We start from the raw sequence: 16,796 nt of genomic DNA on the forward strand, positions 1-16,796 counted from the left end.
CACTTCGTTGCTAGATTGAAACGATGCATGTGACCAGAATTGCGCTAACTGTAACTTACGATGCCAGCCCGAATTTCTGTGACTTGGCTTCCCAGTCTCCTAGGCTCCTAAAAATTAAGAACGTTGAAATTTGTAAGCCAAAGATACATTAAATAGTTAGCCCAGTTCATAGACATGAACTTGAACTATTTCTCAGTCCGTTCGTTTTCTGTTCTGTTATAGGTCTGTCTTCTTATCTTCCCACGTTTTAAATTGCTTTAGATATTCTACATACGCAGGCACCATCCAAACCAAATAAACACAAGAAATACCGGAGGCGTTGCGACGCCATCATCCGATAAATTTTTCCCCAGTCAACTTTTTTTGCCTGCAAGCTCATCATCTTAACGAAAGTTCATTCGGCTCCCCAAAGAACGCATCCATCTACTGTCTCACCCAACTATTCGAACCCAATGATCTCAGCACCACGAAATCCTTCTGTGCGAGCCAACCTAACCCTGGTCCTATGGAGGGCTTTTGAAGGCCAGAAACCTCTTGTTAGATATATGTAACACAATCAACCGCCAGCTCCACTTACTCCTTTGTATGAAGTATGCTTAGTTTTAGCCCAACTTTCCTCAACGTAAATGTACAAAACAAATGGTTTTGGCCAAACCGACACAAATTCCTGCTTTGCAACAATATGCTATTTCTGTTACTCCCAACTCAAATATATTTTCATTCCTTGAAACTGTTCTAGGGGTCAGTGATAACTTTGCCATGATCGTCCATATTCATTAGCATGGCCGAGCCATCCACCCACTGCTGTTGACGACACCTGACAACAGCACGACCAATTCGTGACTCTTCTTCCTATATTGCCTTCGTACCGTTTAGTTTTTGAAGTCACATGGTGATTCACGCTGCAGTAGGATTTAGATTAGAGAGATTTGTTGGTACGTCGATCGCAAAGAAGGCCGGTTATGCAGCGTCAACTCATTAAGGTTGCAATAACTGGCCATCCATCAACCAGGTAAAGAAGGACGTTTTGACGTAATTTGTACTATCTTCAGTGAAACATAAATAAAATGGTCGGATCAGGGAAAGCCATAAATAAAATATAGTTATAGTTATCTCACTTTGCTAAATCCGACTTGATCTCTTTTGGTGACAGACCCCGCGACAGACCGATCAAGTAAATGCATCCAATGTCCTTAAAAATCAAATGATCGTAAGTCTCGGAAAAATGCGGCAGAACGGGCCCCGGTCCTGTCAAGAAATTGACAAAGCCTCTTGAAACATGGGCGGCACAATACGTATCTACACACTAAATATTGGCACTCTCACTGGAAGGCCGAGGAATTCGCAAGATTTATTCGGAAAAGGCGCATTGATATTTGCAGTCTACAAGAAACTATATGATGTAGTGTCAAAAGCTGCAATATAGAACGCGAACATTGTAAAAATGGCTACAAATTTCTCTATTTTGGTAGCCTAAACACTCAACGTGTTGGCATTGCCATCTCAAATATTATTAAAGAAGTCAATCTATTTGATAACCAGCTGATGAAGCTCACCCTCATATCAACTGATCGCACTAGAGATCTACCTTTTTTAAACTCCCTGAAATTTTTTATATTACTTGCCGTTGTAGTTTGGTTCGCAGGTCATTTCCAGTAGTCTACCGGCTTATTTCTGAAGCATAATTTCGAAGTTAACACTTAAATCACTTAAGGGAAACCAAGCGCCAAACAGTCTGATTACTTGCTTCGAAACGCCACTAAAGAAATTAAGTAGAATTAAAAACAATGTTGACCTCCCATAAAAATGAAGAATAACGATGATTCTAAAAAAAAATTCCTGAAATTTTCCTTGAAAATAGTTTTCTATAGCTGAATTGGTCCGACTGTTGGCGAAAAACCTTCGCCCCGGTTTAAATTTGAAGAAAAGGAAAAGCCACTAAGACCGGGATTGGTATTGCGGGCTGGGTGGCCAATTTCTCTGAATCATGTAGTTTTTAAGAATACCTTCGCAACCCGAGCAATGTAAATGCGCACACTGTCATTTAAGAACAGAAATCTGCCCGCCAACTGACAATGTTCTTTCGTACAACTGCCTCATAAGCCTGGCCTTTTTAACCACTATATTAATCCTTGCTAGAACGCCAAACTATACTAGAGAACCCAGCTTCTAAGCACTCAGACACTATAGGTCTATTGGACTCCATTCTCCCGTCTAACGGAATATCCCGGACTAATTTATGTATTGCTGGATCTCCGTTAGTAGATGTGATTCTACCCGCTGCAGCACATCAGCACGAAAAGTCTGATACGTGATATGTATCATATAAAAACTGATGCATGGATTTCACTTCCTCATTACGCCAGAAACACATATCATCTTGGAGAATCGCACCTGCCTTGTAAATGCTCGTCCATCGCCCAGGTTGCTTCCTTTAAGATCGTATATACTTCAGCACAACCACCTTTCAGTGTTGCATATTGTCCCAGTGAAAAAACTATCTACATGGTTTTATTCGAAAAATAGACTTCTTTCCAAATAACTCTTCCAATGGTCTTGCCCTCCACGTCCATTGTTACCCCATAACTCTAATTGAATTTGCATATGAGCTGCTCTCATTCAGAGTTGCGATTCACCTTCACAACCCAAGCTAGAAAAGATTGTTTCATTTTTACCTCCACATGTTCCAAAAAGTAACACCCATTTCAACACACAGCAGTCTCTGCGTTAGCATAGCATAGACCCACTGAATTAAAGAAAAATCGGGACCACGCGCTCAGGTGGCATCACAGAGTTTTTGGAAAAACGCATAGTCCAAGCTCTCTTCAATGTCTGCCAACACCCATCGTGTACTCTCCCTTTAGAGTTGCATCCTCTATCTTTGAAACCACAGAGTAAAGAGTAGGCTCGCAGAACTCCCCATGGTGGTAAGCATATTGGTTTTCATTTAGTGGATGCGTTCGTAGTGCCTTACGAATGTGATTCGCAACCATTCTCCCCAGAGATTTCAACGAGAATGGTGTTAAGCTCATTTGCCTGCAGTTTTTTGGATTTCAATTGTCATTTTTCCTACGAACCTACCTTCACCTTCTAGTATGAAGTAGGCACGTAACCCAGAGCAAAACATCCCTGAAAAATATTTCTTACAAATCTCTCTAAGTACTCTAAACCGTCTTTAGCATCCATGGTAGGTAGTTTGAAGGGTTTAGAGAAAAATATTGCCCTCTCCGCGTTAGCATTGCAGACCCATTGCAGACAATTCCCTTGGCTACTCTTTCGTGTTGAAGTGTTTGCAGAAACGGCCAATTCTTTCTCTTACATCTGTCACCAGATCTCTCCGATGGTGTACGTCCAAGAAAGCCTATATACAATCAACTATTGGAGTTCAAAAAAGAAAGTTTCTTCCGGGTTTATAAAAGAATCCAACTTGGCCAACTCATTACTTTTAAGGACTAAGCACAGCATGAAAATATCTTTTTCGACTTAATCACACTTAGCTCCAAAGAAATATTCACGCATTACGAGTTAGGAAATCTACCCAGTCTTCATTCTTATTGTTATTACAGGAACAATTCGGAAGTTGTTTGTTTGACTTCCTGAGTCTTTGCTGTTTTTGATTCCACCAAGACCTCAAATAATAGAACCAGCCTCTTCAAAGCTCTCTCAAAGTGAGCGATTCAGAGATTCCAATCGATTTTCTATCCTGAAAGGAGTATTCCTGAATGGATGGATGGTAGCTTGAAGAGCTGCACTTTGTTTTCAAGAAGTTAATTGAATTTTGCTCAATCCACTTTCCTAAAACTCCATCTTTGTATTACAGTCGGTTTGCCTACAGTAGTCAGACTAAATTCAAAGTAAAGTGATCTAACAGTGACACTTCGTCTCGCATTCACCAGTCATCAATTGTAACAGCTTTGAAGTGGAAATTGTTAGAACATTTACTTCACTTCTTCTTGACTGCACAAACTTTGCGGCGCATTCTATGTCCTCGGTCATCAGACCAGCTGAAATGATAATATCAAAAAGCTTCCCTCCACTGCCCTAGTAACTATGCTGGCCGTTTACATCACAACCTATTAAAAATTCAAGGCGATCTGATTGTTCATACACTACTAGATCCCTTAGTTCTTGCGTCGGCGAAGGACACAAAGAATCGTAGGGTAAGTATGCTAAGCAACTATAACGTTTCTCTTCTTCCTCTACATTAACCTAGTATTGTAAGTTGAGAGCAACTAGGTCCTGGGAACAAAATTTTTTTCAGCAGTGCTATTTCTAGCAATTTGAACATCACAAAGCATTCTTAGTTCTCTGTCTCGAGGATCTTCAATAGAAGTATTACCTGATTATCACAGATTCTGTTAAAACCAAACCATGGCTCTTATACAAAAAATATATATAAGGGAGTTCTGGAACTGAAAGAGGCTTTTATATCCTATAGGTTAATTTGGCTATCCTTTATGTTTGTAGAAGAGTGTGTTGAGTGCAGCGTGAATCTCACCAGGGCTTTATTATCATTATTCTGTTAAGGGAAGTTGCACTGCGTCCTTAAAGAACTATTGTGCCTTTTCTACTGGTTATAATATGTCAAGCTATAAAAGTTAGAAATTTTTAATATATTCCTTGCTTCCAAGTACTTTAACTTGGCATCTGGTATTGAGTATTCTCCCAGGTGCTTCTACCTACTTTGTAGAAGTGCCGGAAACTGTCCCAGAATGCGTGAATGTGACACACTCCGCGCAGATCCTGCAGACTGTGTCCATAGATATTCCTAGCTTGCCTAGGTGTTAGTTTAGTCTCCAGTGACTGGTGAGAATTCCCACTATGATCCGGAGGTTCCTTTCGGTGAGGTTTAAACAGTCCTTTGCGCGCTTGAGTTCCTATCCCCCAAAAGCACCCTGGACAGCTCCATTCCTGGTAGGCTTGTCCAGTAAAATTTCCTCAGCTATTCCTCTTCATTTTTTAATGTCATAGCCACGTACCCGTTTTTGATTCCACAGAAGGGTACTGGCCCGTGAAGAGTCGATTGTGCTCCCTTCTTGGCGAATCCAATATGGCCTGGAACCCAGAGTATCCGACCTTATTGTTCGAGCCGAACGTATTCAATCTCTCAAGGCATTCCCATACCAATTTAGAGTTCACCTGGTTGGGCCTAAGTGCCATGATCACCGCTTGGCTGTTAGTCAGACTAGCAATATTCTGCCCCTTGAAGTTCATTTCGGAGGTTGGAGACACATCTACCTATGGCACATTTTTCCTTCTAGAATATGCTATTGTGCTTACCCATTGGTTCCAAGTACATTTTCCGTGAACCAATAACTCCGGCGCCCGCTCCCTCTGCTGTTAGGCATCCGTCAGTGTTTTTTTTTTTTTTTTTTTATGGATGGAGGTGGAAATTTTAGAAAGACGCTGCTGCGCCAGGTTGCAGCAGTGTGTGGGATTCACACCCACTAAAACCACCCCCACTCTTCCGCCCCTCCCCGCGGGACCACCGTGAAGTATTACTTCGCGGGGGAGGCTCTGGTTCGCTATACCAGCTCGTCCATGTCACGTCTCCGTCGCGCCGCCTTCCGAGCTCGATCCAACTCCAGGAGTTATGTCTGCACCACGGCTACTGCCTCATTTACCGCCATCCAGTTTTCCTCCGACTTCAACATCTCTTTCACCAGGTTGGAGGGCTCGATGTCCGCCCCTAAGATGCTGTTCAACCTCCTTTTCTGCTGCAGAAATCTGGGACAATGGAACATAACGTGCTCCGGGTCCTCGAGTGTAGCACCGCATTCAGGACAGTTGGGAGACTCGTCCAACTCGAAGCGATGCAAGTACTTCCTATAGCCACCGTGTCCCGTAAGGAACTGTGTCAGGTGGTAATTCAATTCTCCGTGCTTTCGGTTGACCCATTTCTCGATGCACGGAATCAATGTATGGGTCCACCTGCCCTTGTCGGAGTTATCCCATCGTTGTTGCCACTTGCCACACAACTCTCTCCTGATGGCTTTTCGGAAATCCGCATTCACCTCGGCTGGATTTGCCTTCCGTTTTTCGTAGAGCCAGTGTGCCTCGCTCGCTAGAAGATCTATAGGGATCATTCCTGCGATAACACACACTGCCTCCGTCGACGCCGTCCTAAATGCGCTGCACACCCTTAGCGCAATTGGCAAGTATGCCGAACATATCTTCCTTAGGTTGACAGCGTGGTTCAACGCTCCCGCCCAGACAGGGGCCGCGTATAGCAGGATCGACCTCACCACTCCCGCGATGAGTAGCCTGCGACTATACTTCGGCCCTCCCACGTTAGGCATCATCCTTGCAAGGGATGAGCTGGCATTTGCTGCCTTCTCTCGCGCATAATCCAAGTGTCCCTTGAAACTCAGCTTGGCATCGATCATCACCCCCAGGTATTTGACAACCGATTTTGAGACGACCTCACGATTACCAACCCGGATGGTAACCGTGTTGTTCTTCCTACGGTTGGTAATGAGGACCGCCTCCGTCTTTTCGTCCGCCAGGTCCAGCTTGGCCATTCGTAACCATGACTTGATGATATGAATGGCTTCATTTGCATAAAGCTCCACGTCCTCGGGATGCTTTGCAATTGCAACTACCGCCAAGTCGTCCGCAAAACCAATCAGCGTTGTCTCCTCCGGCACGCGAAGGCCAAGCACTCCGTCGTACATTATGTTCCACAGCAGCGGTCCCAATACAGAACCTTGAGGCACACCTGCTGTCACAATGTACTCCTTCGGCCCGTCGTCCGTCTCGTACCAGAGAAGTCTGTCCGAAAGGTAACTCTCGATGAGCCGAGCCAAGTAGCTAGGAACACCCAGTTTGGCCAAAGCGCCCTTAATCCAGCCCCAGTTGGCTGAGTTAAAAGCATTTTTGACGTCCAGCGTCACCAGAGCACAGCATTTGCCCATGGCCATTGCATTTCGAGCCAATTCCACGACCTTTGCTACTGCATCGACCGTAGAACGGGCTCGCCGAAACCCATATTGCCGTTCTGAAAGATCACCCGCAAGCTCGATGAACGGGAGCAGCCTGTTGTATATCACCCTCTCCAACATCTTCCCCATGGTGTCTAAGAGACAAATAGGGCGATATGAAGAGGGCACGCCGGGTGATTTTTGAGGCTTCGGTAGCAAGACCAGCTTCTGCCTCTTCCACTGGGCGGGATGCGTCAGTGTACCAAGTAATCAATTACCGGTTTAAGTCATATGGCCACTCTATACCAATTTTTCCAGTTATTCCAACATGTTAGTTTGTGTAACTCCATGGTTTGTGTGCTGAGTTCAGTTCTTCCAGCCCGGATTATCGCCTCATAGGTAATAAGTGGCCTTACTATTGCAGTGTACATCCAAAGTAATATCTTCGACGTGCAACCCCATTTTTACTTGCTATGGACCTGCAAGTCATCAGAACCCTCGTAGCTTTCCAACAAGCGTTTCCGACATGCATCTTCCAGAGTAATTTTTGGTCTAATGTAATTCCCAAATACTTAACCAATATTTCTCGTTTTACCTCTATTTCATGTAACCTTATACCTCTCAGCTGAATGGTGATTTTAACTGGTTTGATATGCAGCCCCACCCTCTTGCACTAGGCACTAGTAACCCTTAGTCCAGTTTGGATTCTATCTTCATATTTGGCCCTGCAGATTAGAACAATGTAGTCAGTGCAACCCTGGAGCTGTATTCAAATATTTGTTAGCTCGTCGGAGTTCATCCACTACCATACGCTACATAGGCGGTGTTAGTACGCCCCAGTCGACAACTTTGAGTAGTTTTCATGACAACAGAATTTGGACATGTCGATACTTTTATTTGCCAACTCTCTAACATTCTGCCCATCCAGAAACCCACGGTGTTTCCAACTGCCTTGTGGGTAAGGGCATCTTGTATCTCGGTGTGCGATGTGTTATCCGAAGCTCCATCGATAACCAAAAACGCATAGATTGGTACTTTTTTGTTTCTATGGCATCTCGTTATACATCCATTAGCTGATACAAAACAGTTGCGGTTGACACTCTTGTCGGGTAAACGTGTTAACACTGATGCCACGCGGAGTTACCAACTTGTCCCCATTTTCCTAGATATTGCCTCAATTAGTAGTGCAGCAACGTCCATTTTCTCATTCCCAAGAGACTTCGCTTTCCTTCGCTGTTGCTGTCGTCGGCTGGAAACCTTTCCACGTTCACGGTGTCCAGGCTGTATGGATATATTTCCAGATACCCGTATTAGACCAGTTACGTTCACGTCACCAGCTTTCCTTTTATCCGCTTTTCATGATAGAGGTGTAAAAAAAGGTTCTGAGAAGCAAGCCTCTCCTTTGCGCCCGATATTTCCTTCTGCCGAGTCTTCATCTCCCATTTTCAAGACGAATTAGGAAACAAGTTTCCAGTTCCTCTCATTAAGTGAGTTGCTGTAGTCTATTTTCTAGCTGACCGCGCCGTAGATACTATGTACCGATTTCTCCGTAGGGAACGTAAATATGCTGAGGTCCCCAAAATCTTTGGTGACTCCTTGCTGTTTGAAGAATTGCAATCCGTTGCGTCCATTTTCTTGTGTTTTGGACTCCCTTAGTATAGCAGTGCACTACTGCATGCTCCCTCAACCTGAAAATCTAAATTTCTTCTTTTAATTTACATTGAGTTTTCGTGAATACGGAATGGAGCCTCGATGCCAAAATGGAAAATAATGCAGTATCTATAATGTAGTGTCCTATCCGCTGAATGAAGCAAATTATTATATAATTATTATTCCAATTACTCGAATTGTTTCAGTGCCTTTTTTTAGATCCGAAGCTATTTAAATTCCATAAGACACGGTTGCTGTTGAGTGAATTTTTGTTGGGGTAGAAAGGTCGACTGAGCAAAATCACCGACTTGATGGTTCACCTGCAGGAATATCCCTTGCAGCCCCTGCAGTCTCTATAGAATTATTAGTTTCACTGGGAACAGCGTGACCGAAAAGGCTTGGAGGTGATATACGCTGCCTTTTATAATTCACAAGACACGACAAGGGAGTGAATTATATCCAACGTAAATCCGCCCACAGTTCGGACTTGGAGCTTGGCCGGAGATAGACAATTTGTGTTTAGGGATTGGGAAGTCCACTTGATGTTGGACCGGACCAAATGAAGAGTAACTTACCCCCACCCTTTATGCTCCTAGGACAGAGGTGAGGCAAGCGTCTGATGAGTTGCCTCTGCCCTGGCACCATCTTCGTCCCTCTTTAGATTAACAAACCTAGAGTTTCGTTGGCGTACAGAAGACATGTTATTTAAGAAGTGGACGTGGCATGTTGAAAAAGACCGAAAATTCCATTGCGGGATATGCCATGCAATGACCTCCCAAGATGGGTGGCGAGTGAGTGGTTCGCCCTAAAGCCATGTGACATGGAAATGCACGCTTCTAGGCAAAACATAGGATGAATTGAAGGACATTGTCAAAAATCAACAATGACGACGCGGCATCAGTTTAGCGGATAATTTGATTCATGATTTTGGATTAATTTGACAGGCATCTCCGATTACAATGGTTCTTTTTGGAACTTGTTTTGTTACTTCTTTTAACAAGTAAAAAAGGTCGGTATCACGTCAAAGTGATTAATCTGATGTACACGCATCACTCTGTACAGTTAATACCTCACTAAAATTGAATTTAAATAAGTGGATATTCAAATGTTGTTTCGATAAAGGCATACCCAGTTACCAAGGATTATTTCTCACCATTTTTAATCAAAGCCGCTAAAGCATTGTCAATTAGAAACTCTTTAAATCGCATCAGTAAAGATTATTTGCCAATGAATATCATATCGATCCACCAACGCTCTCCGAAATTAGTGCAAACAAACAAACTACGAACAACCCCCATCCCTTTGACTTCACTCTATCGAATAGTGCGTGATCCCTTAATGAAAACATAGCATGTACCGCATACCACCCGGTCGACTGATTAAATGCAGATTAACTTTTTAAGGACGTTCTGGTTTGCGGTTGCCAGACTCTTTATCTTGCACATTCCATAGAGTTTTCTACCCGCCCCAGATTACCTTCTTGATAATCGATAGTAGATAGTCGAAGGACAACTTAATTTGGATGATTAGTCCCTGCCAGTTGAGCAATACACGGATGACGATGAAGGCGGCAGGAGCCCTGCAGACATGAGTGGCCAACTGATAGATGGCGCGTGTTTGTTATCCCATTTCGCATCCAAGATGCTTATCTCACATTCACGGCACGTGTTCATTTGTCATTCATTGCGATTTTAATTTGAAATATGACTCCTTTATCCTTGCTGGTGGAAATTCCCAGGACTTATGAATCTATTGCGAATAGAGGCGATACACTTTGCTTTGAAAAACAAACGAACTTTTGATTTTAGATAAATTTATGTAGTGAAAATTATCCCTGTATTCTATAAGACGAAAAGCGAATCATAATCTGATGTCTTATGAAGTTCCTTTGCAATTAAAATGACATTTATTTCAAATACTACGCCTAGTGAAAATCTACCAACGCATTCCCACCCTCAACCAGAGCCTACAAAACAAACTAAACCACCCACATTTCTCTGCAGACTGTATAGTCTCTCGCGTACCTCAAGAAGACGACATTGAATTCAATTAGAATTTTGCAGGATTCCTTTCTTTTGTAATTCCAGTTGCCGAATTAAATTGAACGAACACTTTTTTGGGTTTCCCGATCGCACGCTATAGAGAACAAGAGCCCTTTCATTTCTCAAAGGAACGGGACGAACGATGAGGAAAAATATTTGTCACACTACCATGCCATCCCTTATACTTAACGTGTATGTTCCCAACTCTCCGTTCATTCTCACAAAACACATCTCCAATCGTGGAATCCGGAAGCGATTCGGTGAGGTGATGTGTATTTTACGGACATCAGGACAATAATTATTGTTCCGTAATTTACAGATATTTTGATCCGATTTAGGATCTGATTTTTTTTCGTAATGCGATCAATTGCGTTTTTTATTCCTTCGGACATTAGATATAACGTTCACGGTTTAGATGTTTCAAAAAGGAACGGGGAGGACATAAAAAATGATGATACTGATGTCCAGAACTTCCGGCTTAGTGATGATTCTCTGGGCCATGTCTTCTCTAACATATACGAAAGCGAACCGGAGTTTTATTTTTATTCAGTTTGAGGAATACCATTTCCTTCTTCCTCGTTTTATTACATGTGCACATATTACGATATTTGAAGGGACTTTCAAAATTTGATAATGAATATTAACGTTCCATTATATTCAAAGTTTTCCTTTATCCTGTTCGTGGAGGGTAAATTCAAAAATATTTACATGATCGTAGTTAATGAGCCGCTTTTTTGAAGATGTAAGACGTCTACTTGTAAGACGGAAGGAAGAAGGAGCTGATGGAAGTTATATTAGTTGTATTAGCGTAAAAAGATAACGATATATCTTGGCCGAATTATTTATGCATGTATTTACTTTGAATTCCCTCAGAATCAATAGAATTCTTAATATAAGTGATCCGTAATAAGAGAACTCTAAAGATCGACTTTCTCAACCATATAAAATCTAATTCATAATCGGACCATATTGCTGCAGTATTTTTTCGATTATTCTAATTTGGGATAATTCACTGAGATATTAAGCAGTTCGTCTAGTAATATTTTAGGTTTGGCTGCCATTGATGGTACTCTATTGCCCACATGTACAGCGTTATGAATTTCGGAAGAAAGAATCTTTATATAAAACACCTAAATTAAAATCTGCCAACTCGACCGCTGAATCTTACTAGAAGTTTTTAGCCAGTTTAATGAATGCCCTTAATTGTGACATATGACTTACTGTGCTAAAGTTACCTTCAGGTCTTTTTCAAATGGGATATTAATAACTCAAGGTAATTAAAGATACATATCTATTTTAAAGCATATATTTCACCTGAACTGGTATTTCTACCTTGTGCTGTACAAATGTTGACCTGTCCTATTTGTCTGCGCTTCTAGACAATGTAGTCAAACAGGAAAGAATCCTGATATTTTCTGCAGTTTCTATATCAAAGCATCTATGGAACGCTGGTGTATCTCCTTTATTGACGCCTCTGCTGGTATGTCAAAGACCATGTGATAAATGCTGGATAAGATTACTAGAAAAATACTTCATGAAACAAAATATTCTATGTAAACTATGGGCCTACATGGGACTCAGTTAAAGGTGGGTCACCGCCAAAATGTCATCGTTATTAAAAAAACCAAAAAATGACTGACGGTTTCGTCCAGGGCAGAGGCAACTCATCTGACGATGCCTCACCTCTGCCCTGGCAGCAGCGTGACCGAAAGTGCCAAAAGGTGGAAAAACGCTCCTTTTTATCATCTTTGCGACACGACAAGGTTGCCAATCATATTGGACTAAAACGCCAGTTGTTTTAGCTGCTAGACGTGAGTAAATAAGCCATGGTGTTCGACGCTGACGCCTAACGGGATAACCCAGATTTATTTACGAACCGCAACATTTTTGTTGGTGTGTACGATTCTTCCCTTTCACAGACGACATATTCCAAGCAAACCAGTGCAAAAAAAATCTTTTCATCTTTATCTGAGTATTTTCTCTCAAGAGCAGGTGCAATGCCAAATTCATCTAATATAGCTCAATCCGGAATGACATAAACGATGGCACTGCCCTTTTACTCAGAAAAGATAATCTTTTTGACGAAGTCCTCACGGAGAACCTGCTCACCTCTTCCGCGGATTAGGTAGTTTCCTTTTACTTCGAATGCAGTTCTGGAATTAATGAACTGGGATAAGACTTAAAAATCTTGGGCAATCTCCAGTCAAAATCTAAATACCTAATTTTGTGTACGGATTTCAACTCGTGGCATACCTCCTGGGGCAATACAGCAGCAAATCTAAATGGTGATCCAAAACTCTTATTCGTCAGCCTATGTTGACATGGTCATGCCAGATTCACCGACAAGGCCCAGTAGTCACTCCACCATATACTACTTCCTGCTATCTGAAAAAATTGCTCTAAACTTTCAAGCGATATCTTGCCAAACTCTACCATTTTTGCAGTTCAACTTCAACTTTCCTCATTTTTCCGACTGCAAAAGGCAGTAATAACCACCACAAGATCATTCGCCCATACCAACTGAGATTTCTGGTGATGTTGGTAAAAAAAATCGAGGCTGTGATGAGGTTAACATATTGTGGGATCAAAGCGATCGTCATTGTCCCAGTTGATAAAAGATGCAGCAGTGATTAAAGTTGTAGTCGAGAGTTGTTCGACCGATTGTGTGGCAATTCTTGTACTGAAAAACTTATCAGTTTCAGATTTGCACAAAACGAATCAAATTTGATATTAGTATATGTATTCCACTGGAGAGATGATGAGACAGTATGAACCTCCTGGAATGGAAGTGTTCAATAATTTTCTGAGCCTCGTTGCGCAATTTAATGTTGGGGATGATGTCCCTAATCGTAGAAGGTACTAATAAAATTTCAAACCTTACATAGGAGCAGCTTTTCGATGACGAAGAAATCCTATTTTTTCAAGGTTAATTTGGTGTAAAGTAAGTCCTGATTTTTTTAAGACCAAAACTAACAAAAATCAACGGAAGGTGTTTATAATTAATCTGATTTTTCCCTGCTGCTTCGTGCCGGACATCTGCAGAATGTCTATTCGTTTTAGATATTAGCAGGCTCCTTTTTCGTCTTTTTCAATTGATCTGGAGAAAGTTTGACATTGAAAATCTAAAAAAGTCTCATTTAGAAATTCGGAAACGCTTTTTTGTTTGTCAATGATTTTCCATCCTCTACCTCTATTGTTGCAATTTTTGTGTCACGAGATTTGTATCGTGATTTGACGTCGGATACTAGTCGACTCAGCTGTGAATTAGTACCTGAGGCAAATCAGGGTAATAATCTCGGACAAGCGCAATGATGACTACATTGCCTCCTACATGTACCGTAGTGCACCGTTCCCGTCTTGAATGAAGTGCTCTAACAAATTTCAAGGCCCTGATCAAATATGAATTGTTGGCACCTGCCAGATGGTAATGTGGGACTCTAACCCACTAAAACCACCTCCTTCTCCTTTCAGTCTCCCCGCCGGACCCCCATGTTGTATTACGTCGCGGGTCTGTATCAGGATTTATCCTGCACTCGTGTTTACATTCGTGCTCCTCTGTCGTTCATTCTCCCGTTTCACATATCATTCTATGTATCACATATCATTCTATTGATCTAGTGGTCTTTTTCTGTCTCGTCCGACCTCTCCTCTGTTTCGTCTATAATTTCAGCTCGTTCAAGGTGCCGCCAAACGGCAGGAGTTTCTCCGGTGAGATTTGCTCGATGGTGAAGACGTTGTCCTTCTCTCGGCAGAATGTCAATCGGGATCATTCCTGCTACCAAGCAGTCTACTTCATCGGAAATGCAATACACAGCTCCAATTTTTCCATTTATTTTATTATTCAGTGCATCCACCCTCACTGGGACTACATATAATACGATCGACCTGACCACTCCTTAAATAAGGAGTCAACAGCTCTGCTTTGGGTCACCTATATTTGATAGCATTCTCGCAATCAGTGCTCCGGTATACATATATAACCTTCGTTGCTGCACACCTCACATGTGATTTGAAATTCAGGTTCTGGTCAATTACGCGAAGTACGCAAGTGTGTTCCAGCTCGGAAATAAGCACTGCTCCTCTCTTATGTTCTACAAGCAATAGCGCAGCATTCTCGAACCAGGACTTAATTTCATGGACTGCTTCATTCGAATAAAGCTCAACATCTTTGGGAAGGCATGCAACAACGTCCGCGAAACCAATGACAGCCACGCCAGCAGGAAGATGTAGTGGTGGTACTTCATTATTCACAATAATCCACAAGAGTGGGCCTAAGACGGACCGTTGTGGGACTTCGCATGTTGTCCGTAGCACAAAAACCTATCAATTTAGAAGGCGGCAACGGTACGCACTAGGCACCAGGCCAGCCTAATTTGATAAGGGACTCAAGTATTTTGCTTCATCTCACGGCATTGAAAGCATTCTTCACATCGAGTGTAATCACTGCACGGCATTTATTCTCGTCAGAAGCGGCCATGGCTGTATTAGCTACCTGTTAACGCATCAGTCGTAGACCCCTCTTTTAAAAAACCGAACTGATTCTCAGAGAGACCGCTTTCCTTTTTGGCAATTGAAAGTAATTTGTGGTAGATATATTCATTCGAATAGTTTGCCAGTATTATTTAGAAGGCATATCGACAAACGGTTTATTTGCCTTGACGATTAGCATAAGTTTCTTTTTCTTTCATTGTTTAAGAAATGCTCCTTCTTTAAGGCATGTGATAAATTCCTCGGTAAACTAATTCGGCGCTACTTTGACTGCAGCCCTGAGAACTTTGTTAGGGGTCCTATTCAAGCCGCTATCCCAACTCTTTTTTCGCGGCTTCTAGGACCTCCTCTCCACTTACCAAGGGAACTTTGTTGGTGTCTATTTCGTCAGTGAGAAGATTTGCGGTACTACTACTAGTACTACATTATGGAAGAAGATTCGTCACTATTTTATTAAGCAAGTTAGGGCGAAAAATTAGTGGAGAGTATTTGCTTTTGACTTTCGACATTATTCTCAGCGGTCCAAATGAACTTCCTTACACAGTCGCTTAAAGTGTTCGCTCTTACTTTTTATGAGAGCCACAAGTATATTTTTTCGAGCACTTTACATTCTTCATGTAGCTGGATCTATTTTTGTTTCGCTGACTGTATCTTCTGGCCTTGAAAGTTCCACCAAAAGTTTGGGTCTCGCTTCTGGGATACAATACACCTTGGCATGGAGACGTCACATGCTCACAGTAACTTTTCACCGATCAATAAGGCTATATCGTCTGCGTTTCTTTCTAGCGGTATATTTTACTGCAAAATCTCTTTGAACATCTTCTCGTCAAACTTATTGGCTGCGCATCTCTCAACTGCCTCCCGGGACCAGTCCATTTTTGCACACTGTATTGTTTCAAAATTGATGGCTTGGTCGTCACTATGCATATATTTTTCGCTGATCTACCACTCAGGCCTTTATTAGGCTCATTGTACTATCACCATAAATCGCCTATTCAATGGCTTCCCACAAACGAGGTTCGGAGGTTTTAGGGAGTCTGAGGATATTCTCTAGAGGCAGAGAGTGTGAAGATTCTTCATGTGGATCCAGACCTTTGGAGAGCGAGTATGTCTGCCTCCTCGCTAACAGCAATGCCCAGATACCCAAATCAAATATATATTGTTCAATCCACCAAATTTCGGCCGTTTCCGTTCCTCTGTGTCCGATACATCTTCCGTGGCTGACCAGTCGGTGAAGATTATTCAGTATGTAATCTGAAAAGACTTATGGCCATTTACCAACTATTCTCCTCTTTTGGTGATTACGACAATGTATGGCTTTTCAAAGGCGGATCTGGTAACCATATGATCGGCCTCATCAGAGCTGCCCGATGTTTGTCCAGGAATTTCCAGATAAACGCATAACGAAATGATTGGCCACCTTTCTACGCTCCCGTGGTGTTGGGCCGACAGCCGCATAGTAACTATAGATGAATATCTAAGTGTAATTTCGCGGTGCTTTTAGCGATTAAATTATTTGAAATAATTAAAACTTGTTTTTTTCCTATTCGCTAGTGATATTTATTAATCCTGCAAATACCGATATTTCGGGAACTACTTTTTTTCTTCTCCCGCTGCTAACAAGTTCTGACTTGACTTTTAATTATTTCAAATAATTTGAGTCTTAATTATTTCAAATAATTTAATCACAACACAA

Source organism: Hermetia illucens, chromosome 5 (genome assembly GCF_905115235.1).
Source record: "Hermetia illucens chromosome 5, iHerIll2.2.curated.20191125, whole genome shotgun sequence".
NCBI lineage: Eukaryota > Metazoa > Arthropoda > Insecta > Diptera > Stratiomyidae > Hermetia > Hermetia illucens.